General features: G+C 31.3%; 2 protein-coding genes across 2 annotated transcripts in view; one reads left to right on the top strand and one right to left on the bottom strand.

Moving 5' to 3' along the window:
- ATPsynC (ATP synthase, subunit C) overlaps window positions 1-22,932 on the bottom strand; it is a 345,384-nt gene that overhangs the window by 162,318 nt on the left and 160,134 nt on the right. The window lies entirely within an intron of this gene.
- LOC135963945 (putative mediator of RNA polymerase II transcription subunit 26) overlaps window positions 9,031-22,932 on the top strand; it is a 133,871-nt gene continuing 119,969 nt past the window's right edge. The window contains exon 1 of the mRNA XM_065515959.1: window positions 9,031-9,788. The gene's annotated coding sequence lies outside the window, so the exon portion shown is untranslated. The remainder of the gene's footprint in view (window positions 9,789-22,932) is intronic.

Genomic DNA, 22,932 nt, shown 5'->3' with positions numbered 1-22,932 from the left:
ACGCAAGTATTATTTGATTTTTTTTTATCAAGTTACTTTTGTAAAGCTTGTCAGTTATTATGTTTAATGTCAGTTATGTTCATTTGTCGTTAATCTGATTAAAATGAGCGACGAGAAAAAAGTGCATACTAAAATTATTAATTATTTCCAACAAAATCAAACTTGGTCTTACAAATAGTTGGCCAAACAATCAAAGTTCACGCGTCAAACTGATTCCAATGTTATTAAACAGTATCGGGAGAACTTGTCCGTTGTTAGAAAACCTTGTTCATGTAGAAGGAATATAACACATGATGTTTCTAAAGCCAATAAATAGAAAGCATTTTCAAAAGAGCTCCCAACATATCCGGTAGGAAAGCAGTCTGGTTATAGTCAGTACTAGGACTATTTGCTACGAATATTTAAAGCAGGTTTAAAAAAATATACAAGGCTCAAAAAGTTCCTGACAGGAACTCTGCTAAAAATTTAGAGGCCTAAGACAGAACACGGAAATTGAAGTTAAATTTTATACAAAAAATATACCTGCTGCATAAAATGGATGACGAATGTACATATGGAAAATTTTTCACAGCTTCTGGGTCAATATTTGTTTGTTGCTGATGCTCGAGGGAATGTTGTAGAAAAGTTTAGGACCCAAAAGCAGAAAATTTTCCCAAAAAGTTCTTGGCATGGCTGCAGTATACAGTTGCGACAAAAGAAGGCAAACATTTGTTACAAAGGGCTTTATAAATACCGAAATTTACATCAAGGAATGTTTACGAAACATTAAAATTTTAATGTTTCGGTTTGTTGGAGATTGAGTTGAATAATAGATTCGGTTATGAAAAAAAAATGATTTAAGTCGGACTATAATTATTTTCATGATCCTAAAAAAATCAAAAAATTCGCGGGTGTTTACTCACTTTTGAGGCTGTGTGTATGTTTTTAATCGGGTAATTTATAATATTTAAGTAAATTCTTTGGAAAATGGAAAATGACGTTTTTGACATATCATTTGACTAAGGACGATGTTTTATGCTATACATATTCTGTTTGAATGAGAATGGGATTTCTGGAAAAATAATTTAAGATCTATGATTCATTAGCTTTAATATGAGATCAATTAAAGATAATAAAATTTGACTAACAGTTCCAAATTTATTAAAAGTTTTACTTTAGGTATTTTGCGCGATCATATAATACCCTACACTGGGTAAATGAGCCAAAACATTTTTCTAGTAAAATTTCATTAATTTATTTTCGTAATCGAATTTCGGAAATGGGTTTATATGCTAGATATGAGCATAAAACAGTTTGCACGATGGTGTAGGGTATGCAAATCATAAAATACTCGCATTACACGCATTTGGAATGGAAAGAATCTTGTTGTATTTATGCATAAATGTTATTCTTGTTGTAGGCACATGCATTTATTTTACTCATACATTTATTCATTCATTTAGTCATTCATTTGCTCACATACCATTCTTTCAGTCAGTCACTCACTCATTCGTATACATTTCAATTATTAATTGCTTAGAGAATGCAGTAAATTTCAATGAAAATGAAAGCAAAAAACCAAAAAAATAAAATTGAAAAAACCATTAAGATTTTCAACGACTTTCTTTGTCGCCACGCGATTACACTCGTACTCCGCTGTTCCAATCACCCACCTCTCAATAAACGTTGCAACGTATTGTACAATGTACTGGCTGGGCTGCATCATGATTGTTGGTACGTACTAAATATATGTAGAGTATGTTTGTGTGTACTCACTCGGTGGCAGCGTGCAATAATGTCTATACGCTTTAGGAGGAATTCTTAACAAGCGCATAATAAATGAAGCCAAACATTGTGTGACGATTCAGTGGAACTGAAAAAATAAATAAACGAAAAACTTTGTACGAATTGTGTTTATGCTCCATACATTTAATTATATCTTTCCGTCCGTCCGTCCATCCCTCCGTCTGTCTGTCGTCTGTTGTACTCGGTGACAGTCGTATAGTCTAACAAAACTCAAAACAAAAAAAAAAAACAATCTGAATTGTTTTTGTTGTTGTTCTGGTGGCTCTTGTTGTTCGTGTTGTATTATATCAACCCTCTTGGGGAGGAAGATAATTGTCAAACGACCAAATCAATGCGGAAAGAAGCCAAAAATTCTTCAAAAGCAAATAGACTAGCTAAAATAAGGAGAACGAAATGTCAAGTGGTGTCGAAGTCTACTGTCCTCTGTATCATCATTCATTCATTTACGAGGAGGCTGCATTGCACTTTAGTTGACATTATTCTTTAACTTTTTTGTTTAATTTTGTTCCTGCATCTTTTTTGGTAAACACTCCTCTGTTTTGGAAAAGAAACCCCAAATAAAACAAGTAAAAGTGTTATTTTTTTTAAACGGTAGACTTAGAGACACCCTCCACGAACATAGGGATAGCATATGGTTCGATAGTAATGAGAAATTACATTTTTCGACAAGGCATCGGATTTTACCATTTCCTTAATTTAGTCTTATATAAATCGTAGGTACTTCAATTTTTCTGAAAATTTCACCAAAAAGCAAGTATATTTTAAAATACATATTCCTAAATTTTCAATTTAGAATAAAAATGCTTTCGATCAATAATTGCCGATTAATAGAATAAATTTATTTTCAAGTTAAAATTTAAAAAAAAAAAAAAATATAAACAAAAATATCTCATTTTATTCCAACTACACGCAGAGAAAAAATATAGTTGTGCATGTTTACTGTAACCATTACAACATTTTTACAAATTTTTTTTTTAACAATATTATAGTCACATTAACTATTTACATGATTGTGGTAACCATAATACTGTTAATTATTCGATTCGATTCACATGATTGTATATAACTTTTAACTTTATGAGCTGGTTTTCTGATGGAAGTGTTCGGTGCTCTTCGAAAGAGTTGTTCGTCTTCTTTTACCTTACTTATATCTGTAAGACATTTTTTCTTCCTGAACTAGGTTTCCTTTCAGTGGTCAAGTCTTCCTATAGTGTTTAATGGCTTTTGAAACAGTGTGACGATGAACCTTCAGATCTTTTGGTATTTTTTTTAAAGTCCATATTGGTTTTCTTTGTTTTAATTATTTTTTCACTTACCTTTTTTCGGTGACCATTTTGACCGAAATAACAGTTGCAAACAGGGACCCGAAATAACTGTTATTTTTTTTTAAATAAGCAATTGGTTATAGAAAAAATAACTGCAAACAAATAGGTCCCGTAATAACAATTATAAATAACTCAAAAAAGTTTTAGTCTATGATAACCATTATGAAAAATTTTAATTTTTTTAGGTCTTTGATAACCATTATGAAAGATTTTTATTTTTTTTGGTCTTCAATAATCATAATGAAAGATTTTTATTTATTTCGGTCTCTGATAACCATTATGAAAGATTTTTATTTTTTTGGTCTTCAATAACCATTATGAATGATTTTTATTTTTTTGGTCTTTGATAACCATTATAAAAAAATTTTATTTTTTTGGTCTTCGATAGACTACAGCCATTACAAATATTTATACCCTACACCACCATAGTGATATAGCGTATAGTGCCCCAAGGACGAAGTCTATTAAATTTGGTTAAAATCGGTCTATTATTTCTCCTAGCCCCCAAACAATTGTCCTATCTGAAAATAGATAATCCAAACCAAATTCAGCACAAATAAGTTTTATATAAGCCGAACTCTCACTACTAAATTTTGTGACGATTGGTCCATAATTAGTCATAGCTCCCATACAAGGCCCACTTCCGAAAAGCATTTTAACGAGTATAGATTTCTTAAAAATGTTGGTATTCAAATAAAATTTAGCACAAATAACTTTCATATATACAGAAGACATGTCACTTAATTTTATGCCGATTGGTCCATAATTAGTCATAGCTATCACATATTGCACATTTTAAAAGAAAACTGTTTATAATCATAAATATTCTTGATTCTTATGAAATTCTGGAACAATTTATCTTTCTCTGTCTATTTTAAAATACAAGAAAACCAGGTCCATGCGACCAAAAAACTTTGTTGGTACTCATAATGTTTACGGAAGACCAAAAAAAATAAAAACCTTTAATAATAGTTATCAAAGACCTAAAAAAATAAAAATATTTTATAATGGTTATTGAAGACCAAAAAAAATAAAAATCTTTTATAATGGTTATTAAAGACCTAAAAAAATAAAAATCTTTCATAATGGTTATTGAAGACCTAAAAAAATAAAAATCTATCATAATGGTTATTGAAGACCAAATAAAATAAAAATCGTTTATAATGGTTACCAAAGACCAAAATAATATTGGTTATTTTTAACAGTTATTCAGAGACCATTTTTCAAAAATTCTTGATAAACAATTATTTCAGGATTTTTTCCAATATTGGTTATAACAGTTATGCCCCTGGTTGCAAATGAATGATTTAGAAAAGACACATTTTTAAAAGCTAACATAATTAAAGAAAAATTATTTGAACCGCCGAGTCATGTATATTAGGACATTATGACAATAAGACATGATAAGAGACCTTGTGAATTGACCAATAGTTTCATACAATTTTTAGAAACATCATAATAAACCTAAATTACCCAAAAAATTCAAAGTGTAGCGCAACAAAGCAGACAACTTAATGAATTCATTTGCAAACTTCATGTGCAAAAAATTTGTGGCCAGGAAGTCTTAGAGTTTCCTACAACACAACTTGTACCACCACATTCAGTTAGCCGTCTAATGGGGTGTTGGTTGTCTGGTCCGAATTATACCCATCTGCTGCTAAAATCTAAAGAATTCCACAGCAATGTTCTTCGGCAATGATGTTAAGTCGATACTTCAGGAGTAGCTAACAAACAAGTAAAAGAATATTGTTGGCCTTGTGCCAGCAGAGTAGAAACATTTTTGGAAAATGCAAACAAAAATAAATGTTTGAAATGCATCGATGTTCTCTTAAATTTCTCTTTTGAACAAAATTTTCGAGTTGCAAACAATTGTAGGTTCCTGCAGAAAATTTCTGAATGAAATAAAAATACTTCTTTTGTAGATAGACATTCATACGTACGTGCATGGAGTAAAATTAAGTTACACCCTTTGCAGAGATAAGCAGACGTATTTGTAGCATGTGAATTTTAGCACGTTGCCGAAATAGTACTACTATTAATTTTACATGTATACATATGTATATTCATATATATGAATGACATTTATTTGGAAACATATCTGATATAAACCTAGGACTCATCTATTCGTGATCGATTGTATAGTTGATCGCACAACACTTTGTGGAATAAAATTCTTGATGAAGCCTTTCCTTTCACACAAACATTACACATTCTATCCTCCCTCCCAAAACATATTTCCCAGTTCCAATACTATACAATGCATTGCATGAGTAGGGGTCATTCCCTGAGTGCTGGTCTGAGCTAAAAAACAATTGGGACATGCAACGTGTTTAATGAGTTCTGGTCTCTCATAGAATGCATCATCCTAAATTTATACGCAGCTTGGCTTTACATTTTTAGGAACACACTCAATTGACCTCCAGGCAGAACTCCCAGATTAACCCGGCGTTAATGAGGTCGGGTATCTCATACTCAAGAACATTTCAAACTCTTAATTCAATAAAAAAAACACTTTTCGAACTTAATTGTGGTATTTCATTAACTCATCTTGTTAAGCGGATCCTATAATTAATATATACCAAGTAAAAATTACTTTTATACAATTATAGTATCTAAAATGTAGCATCGAAATTTCGAGTACCCACCTCATAGCTGGTGTAAAAATTGTTGTCCTCATTCACTCCGGTTTAAATAATATAAACCTGTTAATCTACAACAAGAACAATATTGTTGATCTTTAGATTTCTCAGAGCTATTTCATCTTTGGACTGTCTCATAGAGTTTTATAATCTATGATTAATTCCCTTCAATTTCTCTGCGTTCTGAAACAAATGTGAGCCAAATCAATTAAATCGGGACGGGAAATCCCGGGAATTCCGCCAAATTTTCAATCCCGAAATCCCGGGAAATTTGGCGAGTATTCCCGGGAAATATTTTCCTTAGTTTTATGTGATGTGAACTTGACTTTCTCTAAATGATGTTTAAAGCTCCAAAACAAATGCAGAAGATTCATACAAGAAAAACGATTTAACCCAAATAGACCAGTAATAAGTTCATTATTCAAAATATTCCAAAAACTCGTGGATGTTTACAGCTGTCACAGAATTCTATTCCGATCGAAAGTGAAATTATTATTTTGCTTTTCACAGAGAGTAAAACTAAAACATTTGGAATAAAACCACCTTCCGTGCAATTGATTTTTTTTTAATATTATTGGGTTTTCTTCAAGTTTTAATTAACATCTTTACTTAATTTTTGATTTAATAAGCAAAAGATTGCCAATTCAAAATTCAAAAAAAAAATATTTATTTTTTGCGAATTAACGATTTAATTGGAATCTAACGAAGGTAGAACTAAATCTAATGGAAATGGTGACAAGTTTGTATATAACCAAAATTAGAAATCGAGTCAGTTTATTTCCTTATATTACATTTTAATTTTACCAAAGACATTTTTTAGATTTTTAACGTCTACATTCTAAAAATTTAATAATTTGTTCTAGGCGGGAATTCCCGGTAAATTTCAAAATGAATCCCGATTTTCTCTTTATCACTCTGAATATATATCTCTGAATCTGAGCTGGTTCAGAGACGGTAAAATATTCGGTCTGAAAGATGTTCTACTCAGTCTAATAGCTATCACTCCTTTAACTGTACCATTTTCATTCATTGTTATAGCTGAAAAATTATCAATTCCTTCGGTATCTCTCTCTGATATAACTATTGCAATCTGATCATCCTAATGCATTTAAAATGTCACTTTCAGATTTTCAAGATGATATTTATAAGATAACAATGATTGAACAGTTCCTGTATTGTAGATTTTATTGATTTTGTTTTAATATATGTACATAAATGGAGTCTCCGAAAATATGTATTGTTATGGAGGTGTAACGCTTCCACTTCATTTATCCTGGACTTAAATTTTACACAGATTCAAAACCCGAATTTAATTGATTAATTGATTTAAAAATAATTAAATAAAATTTTCTAAATTAATTTTTAAATTTGCTGAAGGCATATAGAGGTGAAAGAGTCCCCAAACAAGTAAAATTTGTGATTTAATTTAAAAATTTAATTTTCTTCATTTTTCAAAACCCTCACCACAAAAATTTAAATAAACATTTCAATTATGGAGGAAAGAAAATCTTAACTTAAAACGTAGGAATACAAAAGCAAAACAATGATCTAAAAATAATCAATAACAAAAAGGGAAATGAATAAAAGCATTTCAAAAGAATTAGCAGCATGATGCGACAAAACAAATACTAATTTTTACAACTTTAACAATTCAATAAATTATGGTTTAAAGAGAACAAATGAATTTAGCCGGCATGCTAAATGAACTAAAGAAAGAATGAATGAATAAATATTCTCTTAAATGTTTATTGTTTACATTTTTAATGCTCTTTAACAAAACAAGAGAGACCACAAAATTGGTAGAGTTCATTTCTATTGTTAAAACCAGTGTTGCCAGGGGTAGCTTGGATAAAATTAAAATTGTTCTTATAAAAAAGTCGAATTTTTTTATTAATAAAAAGTTACTAATTTCTAATTCTGTTCGTATTCAACTGGTTACTATGATAAAGGGGCGAATTAGATATCGAGTATTTTTTGAGGTTATGGAATTCGATAATAATTTCTTTATCATAATTTCAATATCGAAATAATTATTCACTGAAATCAGGTGGCAAATTCTCACAAGTAATCGAAATAAATTTCGATCGCTTGTTAGCGATATCCCAAAAATTAAAAAAAACTCGTACGTTCGACCATGTTCGATGGCTATACTCGAGGAGTGCTCACATGATTCTTTATGTAAAGCTTGTACTTTAATAAGATTATTTAAATAAGGATTTTATAAATCACTAAAATCTTTTTGATTGGGCTTGTTTACTGCTTTGTAATAAATGAGCTAAAACTCCGAAATTAATTTTTTTCAACTATACAATTAATTTTGATTTGAAAATTAAATTTCTAAAGATATGTTTCTGTGTTTTCTATAGAAAAATTCTAAATAGCATTTTCTAGCTAGCTATAAATTATACATAAGCAACTCTATCGTGAATACTATTTCCCTCGAAATGTTTCCCTTTCCCTAAATGCTAAAATAAAATCGTGAATAATTTTTTCCCTCGAATTTTCTCTTGAATTTAATCAGTTTATTTTATCTGGGGATATATTGCACTTGTTTGTAACATGTATTGGGACATTTTTCCACATGTAAACATATACATAACGTGTGATCCATATGAAACTTTGTGTATTTTGTAAGTAGTTCTTCTTATATGTAATTCGAATATTAAAGTTTACAAAAGGCACTAACTTGTATATTGCTCAACAAAATGCAAAACAACTGGTCAATTGCCTGCGTATTTGTTCGAAATACGTGGTGCCAGACAATATATCGGGTAACTCCAGTGGGTCAGATGCGTCCCGCACACCTCGACGAACAATTCGCTGGTGTTTGCAATAAAATTATTTTTATTTTGTTGGGTGCAATAAACTAGTCACTCGGGGTTATATCCGGAGAATAGGTCGGACGAGGGAACAATTCGTTGACTAATTGATGGATTTTTGTCACGGAAACTACACATTTGTTCTGGCGAAAAATAACTTTTTTTTCTTGTCCAAACGTTATTTACAAATCCTAAATAAGTCGACCCAATAAGTTCACATAATTTGAGCCATATGATGATGATGATGAAATAATGAAATTTCTGTTAACATAAACAAATTTAACAAATGTAAGCAAACGGCATCACTGGTTAAATCTCCCATTAAAATAAAACGCTAAAAATGAACAGCAACCACAAATGAACGAATGAATGAAAGGCTGACGGACTGAGTGAATGGGTGAACGAATGAATGTGTGAATGAATGAATGAAGAAATAAACAAACAAGCCATTGCTGCATTCGGTTAAGGTGGGCTCAGTTTGTTAGTGAATCAGTTAGTATTGGGCTTTCGTGCGGATTGGTAGCGTAGATAAAATCGATAAACACAACTGAACAGAATTTTGAAAAAATACAAGCAGACGTTGAGATACAAGATACGCGACATAGTACGTGCACATACGGATATTATTATTTTATTTTTGTGGAAAATATCTAAAATAAAGTGTTGTTTTTCTATGAAATTAATGAAAATTTAAAAAGAAAATAAATTGGCAAAAATCAAAGAAATCTAATGAAAAAGTGCATGTGTAAAAGATAAAAAGATTATCATTTAATATCTTTAAGAAACCGTGTGCTTGAGATAAAATAACACACAAACAAATTAAAGAAAAACAACAACAACTAAATAAAGTATCTTTAAAATACGTAGTGCGTGCATATCAAATAGTTTGAAAGTTTTATGCAGCAGCGCCAGCGTCAGTCAGACAGCTAGATTGCCAGTTAGTTAGTCAGTCAGTCAGTGAGTGAGTGTGTGAGTTTAGCAAGTGCTGTGTTTTTGTGCATTCAAACGAGAACGAGTTTCAAAAAAACCCAAATTTGTTTCTACTTTTCGTTGCGTGGGTGTATGTGTTTACACGAATCTCATCGAATTAAAAGTATAAATATACAAAATACAACAACAACAATAACAACAATACTAAAAAATAGTGAAAATATCCATAAAATCATAACAACAACATCAACACCAACAAAAGTTATTTTTACTTTTTGGAGTTTTAAAATGTAAGATAAAATATATTTTCAAAGAAAACCAACAAAATTTATATTTTAAAATTTATTATTGAAAAAACAAAAGAAACAAAAATCAACAAAAGAGTTATTTCTTGAGTTGTTGCTGCACGAAAATAATCATCATCATCAATAAGTTATTGTACAAAACAGCAAGTATTTGCAAAATTTACAAAAGATACAAAAAATATGTATAAATAATAAAAACGCCAATAAAATAAACTTAACCCAAATTTGTGTAAATATACTCGTACAACAAAAATAATACAAACTTTTACAATACAATAACAAGGCAAAGAAATTACTTAAGCAATTAATGTTACAAACCAATATTAGGTGTATTCACAGTTTAACAATTGCATACATTTGAAAAGCAATAAGAAAATGCATCATTCATGGCAGAGTTTTAGCAGTTTCTGCAATGATTTTCTGCACAAAACAATTAACAAAAAATTTTTAAAAATAAAATTACAAGCAAACCTGCTTCACAAAGACCTGTTTCGAAAATATTTTTTTAAACTTTGACAGCAATTCCCATCAGACTTTTAAATTTTATTTTGCATAAACTTAAACTAATCAAATAACATTAACCTCTGCCTCATCCATTCTGAACAGCAAAATTAAATTGCAAAAAATGTTTAAAATATAATCATTCGATAAATCAGCTAGAGAGTGAGCCCGCGAACTTTGTGTTGAACAGTACCTGAATCAAGGATTAATTTAAAAATTTCCCGGACTTTTTTCTTTCCCGGGAGGAAATTAAAAAAATCGTTTCATTCCCGGGAATTTTTTAATACTAAATTAAACCAAAAACAAGAACAATTTTTTTCGAATAAATTGACTTATAATTGTACCAGGGATTTAAAATGAGTATAAAATTACTATATTTGGTTGTACAATGTTGGTCCAGCCTTTATAAGGGTTTCTAATTTAATAGTGGCATTTGATCAGTATTGTCACAGTCATAGTTTTAATCGGTATGAAATCAATAAATTCTTTGTTTAATTAAAAAACTTAAGAATTTCGACTATGTTAAATCTATAAACACGCGTAGTTCATATATGATTGTAGATAAACAAATTTGAACCACTATTATTGTTATTATTTACTAATTATGAATCATATTCATTGAATATCCCTAAAAGTTGTAATGTTAGGAATCTTAATAATTCCTTTATGAGCCTAAACTTTAAATTAGATTCATTCTTAATAACCAAATTTTTCTGCTGTGGCTTTAGTGGAGTGAAATTCGGTTATTTCAACCGTAACACTTCTTTGCCAACTGACTATCTGTTGCTAGAATCAAAAAATCTATGGATATAATAGAATGATTCAATTAGCAACAAATTTGGCCATCGAAATGAATCTGAAAATTGTAACTTTTAGAAGAAAACTTATGAAGAAATTCCCGACAAACATTTCCCGAAAATTAACAAAAAAATATTCCCGGGAATTCCCTTATTGTAACACATCTTTATACACGCAGAGAAAAAATATAGTTGGGCATGGTTACTGTAACCATTTCAATATTGTTACAAGTTTTTTAACTATGTTATAGTCACAGTAACCATTGAATACAAAATTCGTCATCATTATCTATTTAATTTATTGTTCTATGCAGAGTGCGGAACTGTTATGAGTTTTAAGTAGACAAATCAGTTTTTGATAATTTTTTCAAACCAAACTCAAAAATCATAAAATGACTTTAAAAATAAAAATCAAATAATGAATTTTATTTTTTTTTTCAAATAAAATATAACAATTATTATACGATTTTTAGGAAATATTCGAAGAAAACGTTAAATTTAACTCGATTTAGTAATAAGCGATCGACCCAAATCGCCAGTTCGTCTTACCGAACCAGCAGAATCTATACCAAAGCCAAATATCAATGGCGCTTAGGTAATGCTCTGTATTTTTTGGGACCAAAAGGGTCCTATCTATTATGAGCTGCTATCTATTATGTCTGGCCAGACCATCACAGGGAACCTGTACCGAACACAACTGATTCGTTTGAAGCGAGCATTGACCGAAAAACGACCAGAATATGAGGCCAGACATGAAACAGTAATATTCCATCATGACAACGCAAGGCCACCTATTGCAATACCTGTTAAAAACTATTTTGAAAGAAGTGGATGGGAAGTTTTACCTCACCCGCCTTATAGTCCAGACCTTGAACCGTCCGAGTACTATTTGTTTTGATCGATGCAGAACTCTCTCGCTGGGAAACGCTTCAGTTTGTAACAGAGTGTCCGATATTGGCTTGATTCGTTCTTGGTCTCAAAAGATGAGCACTTCTTTTGGCTTGGAATCCATATGTTGCCAGAAATATGGGAAAAGATCATAGCTAACAATGGACAATTGAAATAAAAGCTAAAAATTTGATTATTTTTAACAATCAAAGGAAGCTCGTAATAAAGATTTTAAACATTACAGAGAACTCTATGATCCATGAAAGTACAAATTATAAGAAATTAAAGAATTAATTCAGAGGCTTATTTCCTTAGTGCTTAAAACGCATTAAATTCATTACATTAAGAATTATTATTTATTGGAACTAATTCCTTATTGACTCATTCGAGTTTGCTTTAATTCAAATCCATTACAAAATAGCTTAATAATAACACTGTGCCAGTTGAGAAAACTGTCAAGCGGATCACCCGGTGGGTTAAACTAATTCGGGTACGCTGAATTCAGTGGTGCTAACCGTTTTTTTAGGTTAGCTCGTATTTTCGAGTTATTTCGAAAATGGAGGAGGTTGGACAACATATATTCTCGTAACTCAAAAACAAAATATTGAATAAACTGAAAAAACCGAAATTCCGCAATAAAATTACTTTTAAGAAAGGCTTAACATGTTTTTAATGTCCACAGTCGTTTTATAAATATAAATTATTTTTTAGCAAAATATCGAAATTTTAGTTTAAAAATAAAAGCTATGCTGTTAATAACATTTTAAAATTTGTTCCCATATTTTTGCAAAAATTCTTCTATAAATTTTTTAATTCTTAAAAATGTTATACATTTTTGAAAAGAAGACACAATTTCCTATACGTTGATATATAATATATATATCATATCTTTTCCACTAGTCAAATTTATGAATTCAAAATCAACAACAAAATGAAAATTTACAGAATCTACTACGAGTTATGTATCTTATCTTTTGTGAATAAAATCATTTAGAGCTTGTTTTATTTGGAACTTTGTTTTCTATATGTGTAAAAAAAATGAAGAGCGTACATATATCCATTTTCCAATTTTTAATACTGTTTTAAAAACCAAAAATTTCGAAATTTTTCCAAAAAAAATTTTATATTTCTAAAACGACTACGAATATTGAAAACATGTTAAGCCTTACTGAAAGGTAATTTTATTGCGGAATTTCGGTTTTTTGAGTTTTTTAATAAGCTAACCAATTTTTGAGTTACGCAAATATATGTATATTGTGCTCTAGAATTTGTTTTGGTTTTATGAAATGAATCGCAGAAAATTTTTAATTCTGAACTAAGATTTTAGTAAATTAAGCTTAAATTTAATTAATTCGAAGCTTTCATATACAATCTGTGACTGCTCCTAAAAAACACTTTATGAAACATCAACTTTTAACACAACTATTCGCATTATTTATTTATTTCTCTTTTTTTATTTTTCCTCTTTAAATATTGATAGTTTTGGCATTTTTTATTTATAACACGTTTAAGTTTAACGTTTTTAATTGATTAGATGCAGTTGTTTGTACATATTTTCAAATAAATTTAACATCTCTGATTTGTTTTGTGCATTTTCCACATTGCCATAATTTTTTCTTTTATCGCTTTGTATCTCCAAATAATATGGACGCTGATTTTGTATGACAACAATAATTAAGTTTAGAAAAAATGCTTATTTTTCTTGGTAAACTAAAAATCCATGACTCATGTACTAGATACTCGTATGAGTCGTAGTAAAAGCAATATTTTTTGTAGGCATTTACGAGTATTATTCATAGTTTTGTGTGTTCTTCTGAGTTTAGAAAAAAATAAAAACAATATTAGAATAATGCAAATGAAACTGTTAAAAATAAATATGACAAAATTATAAAGACCAAAGTCTAAGAGTAGTGATGTACGAAGTAAATTTTGGTAAGAATTTTTCGTTTAAAAATGTATCTAAATTAAAATGAGAACAATTGATATTACATAGTGAACACGTGCCAAAATTTGGCAAACTTTCAGTATATAAACATTTTTAAATAGGTAAATCGATACTGGTTTTAAACAATTTGGTAAAATTAACCCTACTAAGCAATATTTCCTTCACTAAATAATACCCTGAGTAATGAGTACTGCATTTCATCTGCATTACTTGGAAGTATGAATATTAATTTTGCGCATAAGAATTTTTCTCTCGCTTTCCAGCTAAGTGTCCCGAACTAGTGATTTTACCCATTATCTTGATCAGCACTGGTGATAGAATTAGCTATGTGACTACATAGTTACTTTAACACGTGCATGTTCTAGGCGGAAGTCAAATTCTGGAACTCATTTTCATCCCCAAATTCGTAAATAACTCCTAAAATAATACGGTTCTACATTGAAAAAAAAACTTGGAAAACGACCAAGCGTGGTTTGTACTCTCTTGCTGAGTACATTACAAATTGTGTCTGAAAATTTCGGAAACAAGTTAGAAAAAGTTATTTAAAAAACCGGTTTGTTTGTCAATTTATCATTCAGTTTTTGTCTGTCTTTTAAATTTTTAAACGGGTTTTGAAAGAAAACTGATTACGCTTTAAGATTAACTTTAAACCGACAATATAATACCCTACACTAAGGAAATATGCAAAAACATTTTTCTTTTAAAATGTCAATAATTTATATTCGTGACTGATTTTCGGAAGTGGGCCTTATATGGGAGCTATGATCAGTTATGGACCGATCACCATGAAATTAGGTCTTGTGATTTATGTCTATATGAAAGTTATTTATGTTAAATTTTGTGGGTATACCAACATTTTAAGAGATTTATTTTTTATGACTAATTATGGACCGATCGTAACAAAATTTGGTGACAGGAATTCTGTATATATAAAACTTATTTGGAGCGAAATTTGTGTAGATACCTATATAAATTAAACATTTATGACCGATAAAGTCCAAATTCGGGAGGACATTTGTATGGGGGCTAGGTGAAATAATGGCCCGATTTCAGCCAGTTTCAATAGGCTTGGTCCTTGTGCCAAATTTTATCGAAATATCTTTTGCAACCTGTACTTTGCGCACGAGGTTTACATGGACAGACAACCAGCCAGATGGACGGACGGACGGACATCGTTTAATTGACTCTGAAAGTGATTACAAGTCGATAGGTATACTTTAACTTGGGTGTTAGATTAATATTTTTGGGCGTTATAAACATCTGCGCAAACGCATTATACCCTCCCCCTATGGTGGTGAAAATTTTAATTTACAAGGCAAATTTTTTCGATAAAGTTTAATAACTTTTGCAAACATAAACCGATTTTAACAAATAATGTCTCGTTTTTGTCTATATAAAATTGTTTTTAAAACGCTGTGCAAAAACATAGATTTTCATAGAAAAAAATTAAAATAACTGTTGCTAAATTTGAAAAATTACGAAAAAAATAAGAAAAAACGAATCATTTTAAAAACTTACACAATTTCTTGTAATATATATTTTTTTCGTACATTTTATGAAAGTTTAATTCTTTTTCTATCCACAACTGTTTAAAATTTTGAAATCGGCCTAGAAATGTGTGAGTTAGAGGTACTGAACTACTACCAGCAGTCCTAAAGCTGTTTAAAAAAAACTAAAAATTTTGAGGGTGTTTTTTTAAATCTTTTGAAAACGGTTTTAGTATGTCCTCACATACCCCTACAATCCCCATTAGGTCGCTTTTCAAGTTCTGACAAAAAGTGTTATTTTGTAGCAGAGTGTAATTATTTGATCTCAAAAATTTTGATATTATTTAATATGGCTTGATTACCACATCCGACAGATATAATTTTATTATGAAAACTCACTTTATGTTAAATTTTTCATCTACGATAATGAATTATAAAAAAATGTTTTTTATGAGCCTGCGGCCTTTCGGAAGGGTTTTACCTTCGGGATACTTAGATAAGCAGCCAAACGAAGGCGTTTTCATATCCGACACATGCAAAAAACAATTTTTATTACTGTATAACTACTAAACTAACAATTTACAACATTAGCCTCAGAATCTAAAACACTTTTAGGGCCATTATTACAACTTGCCTTTATAGTTAAAGGTAATTTTAAGCAATAGAAAAAGGTGCCCTTAAAGTTAACTTTAGCTATAAAGGCAACTTGTAATAATGGCCCTTAATGGTATAATAACCCCAAATACTAAGGACACATTTAGGTGGGTAAAATAACTATTTTCTAAAGTGCAGTACACAAAATTTTTAAAGTTTTTTTTTTTTTTTTTTTTAACGTTTATTTATTTATCGAATCTGCCTTACTTAGGCCTGACAATAAGTAATAAAATCTTATAACTAAAATTAAAACTAAATGCTCTCTGACGGGAGCGTTGATGTTCATAAGGGCCACATCTTAGCGGGGTGGTAGATCGGCTCTACGAAGCCTTGATCTTGTTTGGGTCTGTGTGAGATGTCTTGCAAGCGGGTTCGGGTGGTTCCACAATTTCATGATGTATTTCTCACGGACATTCTTGAATTCGTCCTTAACTAACGGTACTTGTAGGTCTCTATGGATGTTCTCATTTCTTATGTACCAAGGTGCACCTGTCATTATCCTAAGAATTCTCGATTGGGCCCTCTGTATAAGTTCAATACTGGAACCACTGGCCGTTCCCCACAATTGGATTCCATATGTCCAGATTGGTTTTAAAACACATTTATACAGGATGACTTTATAGTCAAGGCTTAATTTTGATTGGTGATTGAGTAACCAGTGAAGGCTAGAGGCTCTTAACTTCATGTGAAGTCTCTTGGCTTCTATATGACGACGCCAAGTAAGTCGTCTATCCAAGTGAATACCAAGGTATGTAACAGTATCTGTCTGTGGAATGTTTATGTTATTTAGTGTGATAGGTGGACAATCACCCCTTCTGAGAGTAAATGTGATGTGTTTACTTTTGAGTTCATTTACTCGTATTCTCCAGTTATTCAACCATATCTCCACGAGTCTCAGATAATTTGCCAATTTCGTAGAAGCTACCTGCGGATCTGCATGTGAGCTAAGTATTGCCGTATCATCAGCGAAAGTTGATATGGTAAGTCTATCACACACAGGCAAGTCAGAAGTATATATCAAATAAAGTGTTGGTCCGAGAACACTTCCCTGTGGAACACCAGCTTTAATTTCATAATTTCCTGTTACATAATCGCAATATTTCACTCTAAAAACTCGGTCTGATATGTATGACTCCAGCAATCGATGCGTACTTGGTGGCAGTAGACACTTAATTTTGTGAATTAACCCCTTATGCCACACCTTGTCGAAGGCCTGGGCGATGTCCAAAAAGATAGCACAGCAGTATTTTTTATTTTCAAAAGATTTTCTGATCTCTCCAGTCAATCGATTAACTTGTTCAATGGTTCCATGTTGTTCACGAAAACCAAATTGATGAACTGGGATAATATTTTGGTTATTTAAGTATGGAATAATTTTACATTGCAATACTTTCTCAAATAACTTTGATATGCATGGCAGTAGACTTATAGGTCTGTATGAAGACGGCATTGTTAAATCTTTTCCTGGTTTAGGTATCATTATGATCTGAGCAATTTTCCAATTAGTTGGGAAAACGCCTAGTCTAATGATCGCAGAAAACAATACAGATAGCACGATTATAGCAATATTCGGTAGGTTTTTAATCATGGATGGCGTAATTTTGTCATATCCTGGAGATTTTTTTGTATTTGTGTTATTTTTGATAACTTTTCGAACGTCCTCGGGACTTACTCTGATATGATCATCCGCTGTCTCGTGAACAGGAGGATTTTCCAGTACAAAATCATTGTTGGGTGGATTTGGCTTAAATACATTACGTAGGTGCTCGGCAAAAATTAATGCTTTGTCCTTATCATTTCTTGCCCAATTACCGTCAGATTTTCTCAACGGAGTTTTTCCCTCTACCGGTGGTTTGATGTTACGTGTGGCTTTCCAAAGAGAAAAGTTCGTATGTTTAGTATTCGTCAAACTCTCAATGTATCTTTCGTTTCTGCGATCCTCTTCTAAACAAAGGGCTCTCTTCAGTCTTCTAGTAGCGATGGACAGCCTCTGCTTTGCAGCAGGTGATCTATTTTGTTGCCATTCTCTTCTAAGCTTTCTCTTTTCGAGAAGCAATCGTTCAATATCTGAATTGGAAATATGCATTTTTGGCTTTCTAGAGATCTCGATCCTTGAATGATCCAGAGCCGAAATAATTAATGACGTGAAGTCATTGACGCATTCGTTTATCTCTCCCTCACACTGTATATTTGTATTTGTGTGGATATGGCTACTGATAAACTTTTTGTATTTAAGCCAATTTGTTTTGTAAAACGGAATATTTTCAGGAGATTTTGGTATATTTTTCCCATAATAGGTGACTATTACGGGTGAATGGTCGGAAGATAAATCAAAAGATATTTCCGTAGATATTGAATTTCGATCTACATTTCTGGATATGGCAAAGTCTATAAGGTCAGGAATTTTCCTAGGATCAGTAGGCCAGTATGTTGGTTGGCCAGGGGATATGACATCCAGGCAATTCCTACTGTCAACTAGGGCTTTGTAGAGCTGTCTTCCTCTAGGGTTAATTAGCCGTGAACCCCAGTATGTGTGTTTCGCATTGTAATCACCACATGCCAGGAAACGATCTCCTAGAGTTTCAAAGAATTCTTCAAATTTGTCCTTAGTCATCGAAAATCGTGGGGGGCAATATATGGAACTCACTGTAAGATTTCCAAATGAACATTCCAGTCGTATGGAAGTTGCTTGCATATATTCTTTTGAAAATTCATCTAGGGCATAATGTTTTAAACGGCTTTTAATCAAGATACCAGTACCACCATGAGCTTTTCCGTCGGGATGATTTGTGTTATGGAATGAAAATCCTGGAATATTAAAGTTGTATCTATTTGTAAGGTGTGTCTCAGAAATTAACATCACATCGACGTCTTTACTTATCATAAAGTTATAAACCTCAGATTTATGTTGGTTCAAACCATTTGCATTCCAAAAACAAACTTTCAAGAAACTCATTTTTTTGATAGGAGGATTTGAAGCATTTGGTTCTGCGCTCTCAAAAGCTCTTGTATTGTGTTTTGCATGGTTGACATTATGTTAGTCATGTTTTCATTAAGAGAGGTAATATTTTGTGTAAGCGCTTGTAGCAGGTTTTCTAACCCTCCCGTATTTTGGGGTATATTAGGCTGCTTATTTTCTGACTTCAAAACACCAGCGTAAGAGTTGGTTCCAGATTTAGCCGTGTTTAATTGTGTGAAATTTGCATTCATTGTCGTAAAGTTCTTATTTTCATTATTACGGGCTACTGAATTTACTGGTGTAGGAAAATCTATGTTACCCGCAGATGGAACAAAAAAGTCATCTCTCTTTGGTTGACGCCTCTCTCTCAATCTTTTTAATAATTCTTTGTAAACTGGGCATCCCCGATAATTCGCCGTATGGTCGCCACCACAGTTTCCACATTTCTTTTTGAGACCCTTTTGGATAATATCACATTGTGATGAAGAATGCAAGTCTCCGCATGCAACACATACAGTGCGTAGAGTACAATAATTTCTCGTATGTCCAAACTCTTGACAGTTACCACACTGGACGGGTCGATTTCGCTTGAGAGGTTCCTCAATAGTTATTCTACGATTCAGTAAATAACGAAGAGAGTATATTGGGTGAGTTTCATTCCCTTTTAGTTTTTTATCATCTGGATCTAACTCTACTCTAAACATTGGTTGAGGAGTTTTGTCTCTGTTAAATATATTTATTACTACTTTCGTTTTATAGCCCAATTCTTCCAGGGCCTCCTTGATTTCGTTAGGTTCTACACTGGACTCTATACCCTTTATGACCACTATAAGGCCCTTACTACTTTTCAGCTGATATGTGTAGAAATTCTTCTTGCCGTCGTTTAAGTATTGAGAGATTTTTCTATAATCCTCCTCAGTGTATATGACTATTTTCGTTTCATGCACACCACCTTTTCTTATTGGGACGATGTGGAAATTATTTTTTCCAACAAGATCAATTAATATTTTTACCAAATTATTAGAACTAGGTTCCCGAAGGAAGATTGGTGGTGGCTTTAATGGTTTCTGATTAGAATAACCATTTTTAACAGACTTAATATTGTCATCTTCACTCAAAAGCGCGAAACGATTATTATTCAAGGGACTTGTAGTTAGTTTCTGCTTTTTAAAAGGTGTCTCCTTTTTTTGTGGACTTAAAATTCTTTTATTAATACTTATGTATCTAAGCATACCTGGTAATACTGCTGGTTTTGTTGTGGTTATATTTCTTACATCCTTTGGAATGGCACCCTTCGATGCACCATTGTTACTACTTACGGTTTTATTAGTGTTAATTACACTTGCGCTCTCACTAGAATTTGTTTTCTGTGGTTTATTTAAAGCTTGTGTATACATGTTTAACTCAGATGTTGTTGTTGTGTTTAACACAGGCGTATTGTTCTTTATATTGGAATTTTTTGTATTCTCTTTTGTGCTATATTCTATACAATCACTTTTCGGTGATATTGATTGCATATTATTTGCATCATATAATTGAAGAGCGGGGGAACAAGAGCGAGCTCTCTCAATAGGTTTGGCGGTTAAATAATGTTTGTTGTAATTGCGATCAGTTATATTTTTTTGATCACTCTCCCCACTGAGAAATATGTATGCATTTCTGCCGTTTAAGCTGAGCCTAGCAGTCTCATCATGAGAACTCATATGCTCTTTCACTCAAATCAAAAGAAAAGGAACACAAACACACTTTCTTATTAATTTAAATCTATTTTTGATAATTTAACAATTTTTTTTGGCACTATTTGTTTGTTTTTTTTACACTGTTTTAGGTGCACAATTGTTTTTTTTTTTATTATTTTTCTTTAAGCGTCCAAATCGCCAAATATTGTATATATTTTTAATTTAAAAAAAAAACTTTAACACTTTTAACTTCAATAAAAGTACGGAGCGAGCTAAAAACACGTCTGTCTCTTAAGAAAGAAAAACGAAGTGATTTTTAAAGTGACTACACCTCAGATTACTTAGAGACACTAAAGTGGCCATTGACTACAAAGAGCACATACGCAATAAAGGAACCAAAAACTGTCTTTGCAATCTATGAGTTATTAAAGTACTTGGTTATTTTGGTGACATCAAAATAATGACTTCTCAAAACAAATCTTAATTAAAATAATTGAGGGATTCAAACGGTCTGCTATTATGTCGTATTGTCATAAAGTCCTAAAATATTTTTTTAGTTTAAAAAAATTCTTGTTGAGCTGCAAACAAAAAAAAGTGTTATTAAATGACAAACTAACAAACATAGTTCAAAAAGTCTTATTAGTTCACAATTTTTTTGTTTGAAACCCAAAAAAAATTTGTTTAAACTAAAAATATATTTTATGACATTATGACAATACGACCTAATAGGAGACCGTTTGAATCCCCCGAATAAGTTAAATAGACGCAGAGAAACCCGATTTGTAGTAGCAACCGAATTTGTTGCTAATCGAATGATTCTATCTTAGTGACTGAATCTTACAGTTATGGCAACACAATTCTAGAAGGGTTAACAAAAGTTTGGTTGCTTCAACCGAAATTCTTCTTCATCAACTGACTTTCTGTTGAAAGAACTGAAACATTTTATGTGTACAACCGGATTATTCGGTTCGGTTTTCTCTGTGTAAGTAGTGAAGAGTCCTATATTAGCATTTTAAATGATTCTTCTTACACAACATGATTCTTTTTAACCACAGTTTCTGAACAACTTTTTTCTTTGAGTGTATTTCTCATATGTTGTAATATAATTAGTTTTAACTGTGTTTATTATTGCTACAATAATCTTTAGTTTGTTCTTTTTCTTTTGACATACTAACATTTCGACTGCAATCTAACATACATATATGTTTAATCATTTATTAAAATATAAATTAATCCATTTTGAATTGAATTGTACTCGCGCAACACTGCACTGCGGCAGTGTTGTGCAGCCAAGCGGCATAAATGCTCATATTAATTTTGTAATCGAACTATTTTCATTACTGATAAATTTTTAATTAACCCACTTAACGTGTGAAACGTTACCAATCATGTAGAACAGAAACAAATATATCAGTATGTATTTTCATTTTTTTTTACCAGATACATGTGTGTCTGTCTAGTCCCCCTAAGAGAAATTATTATTTTTCACTCCAGATGTTGGTAATTTTAAAGATGGGTATTTAATTACAAATGATAATATATTGATAAAAAAAAACTAAATTATATAAATAAGAGATTAGTGTTGAAAGATCATATTGTTTCTTTCATTTTTAGTTTCAATAAATTTTAATTAAAATATCATTGATTGGTTGAGTTGAGTTGTGGCTGTAGAACTTAATTTAATTGAAATATTTATGCGTTAGGCTAGCTAGAAAAGTGTTAATAAATTAAGCATTAAAAGTAAATAAATAAAAATATTGTATAACAATTGACAGCCAGAGAGCGTGAGTTAACATATATTTGATTTTTTATACATAAATTATCGCACGAGTGTGACAGATTCTTAATTTACGGCCTATTTTTTTTTACAAAACTGCGCCATAAACTTAAACAAAGGAGACAACATTTAAATAACTAGTCGTCTTAGAAAATAAATAGCAGTATGTAGTGAAAACGTTTGAGAATGCAGGTACTTGTGTCAGATATTTAGGGCTAGGAATTCCTACTTCTACAATTTGATTAATCTGCCAAATCTCGCCTAGAGGTGGTTCAACGTTGAATATTGTATTTTCATTAAAATAAAGTACAATATCTTGTTCCAAAATTCACACAATATTTGAATTTGGCGCCATTTAAGTTGTAAAGTGTTGCCAACAAAAAATGAACAAAGTGACAGCTGACAGTTTAGGGTCGGAATATTTATTTGTGAAGAGAGTTAT

Source organism: Calliphora vicina, chromosome 1, assembly GCF_958450345.1.
Source record: "Calliphora vicina chromosome 1, idCalVici1.1, whole genome shotgun sequence".
NCBI classification, from domain to species: Eukaryota; Metazoa; Arthropoda; class Insecta; order Diptera; family Calliphoridae; genus Calliphora; species Calliphora vicina.
Note: the sequence above shows the minus strand (reverse complement) of the source record. Positions and strands in the feature narration are given on the sequence as shown.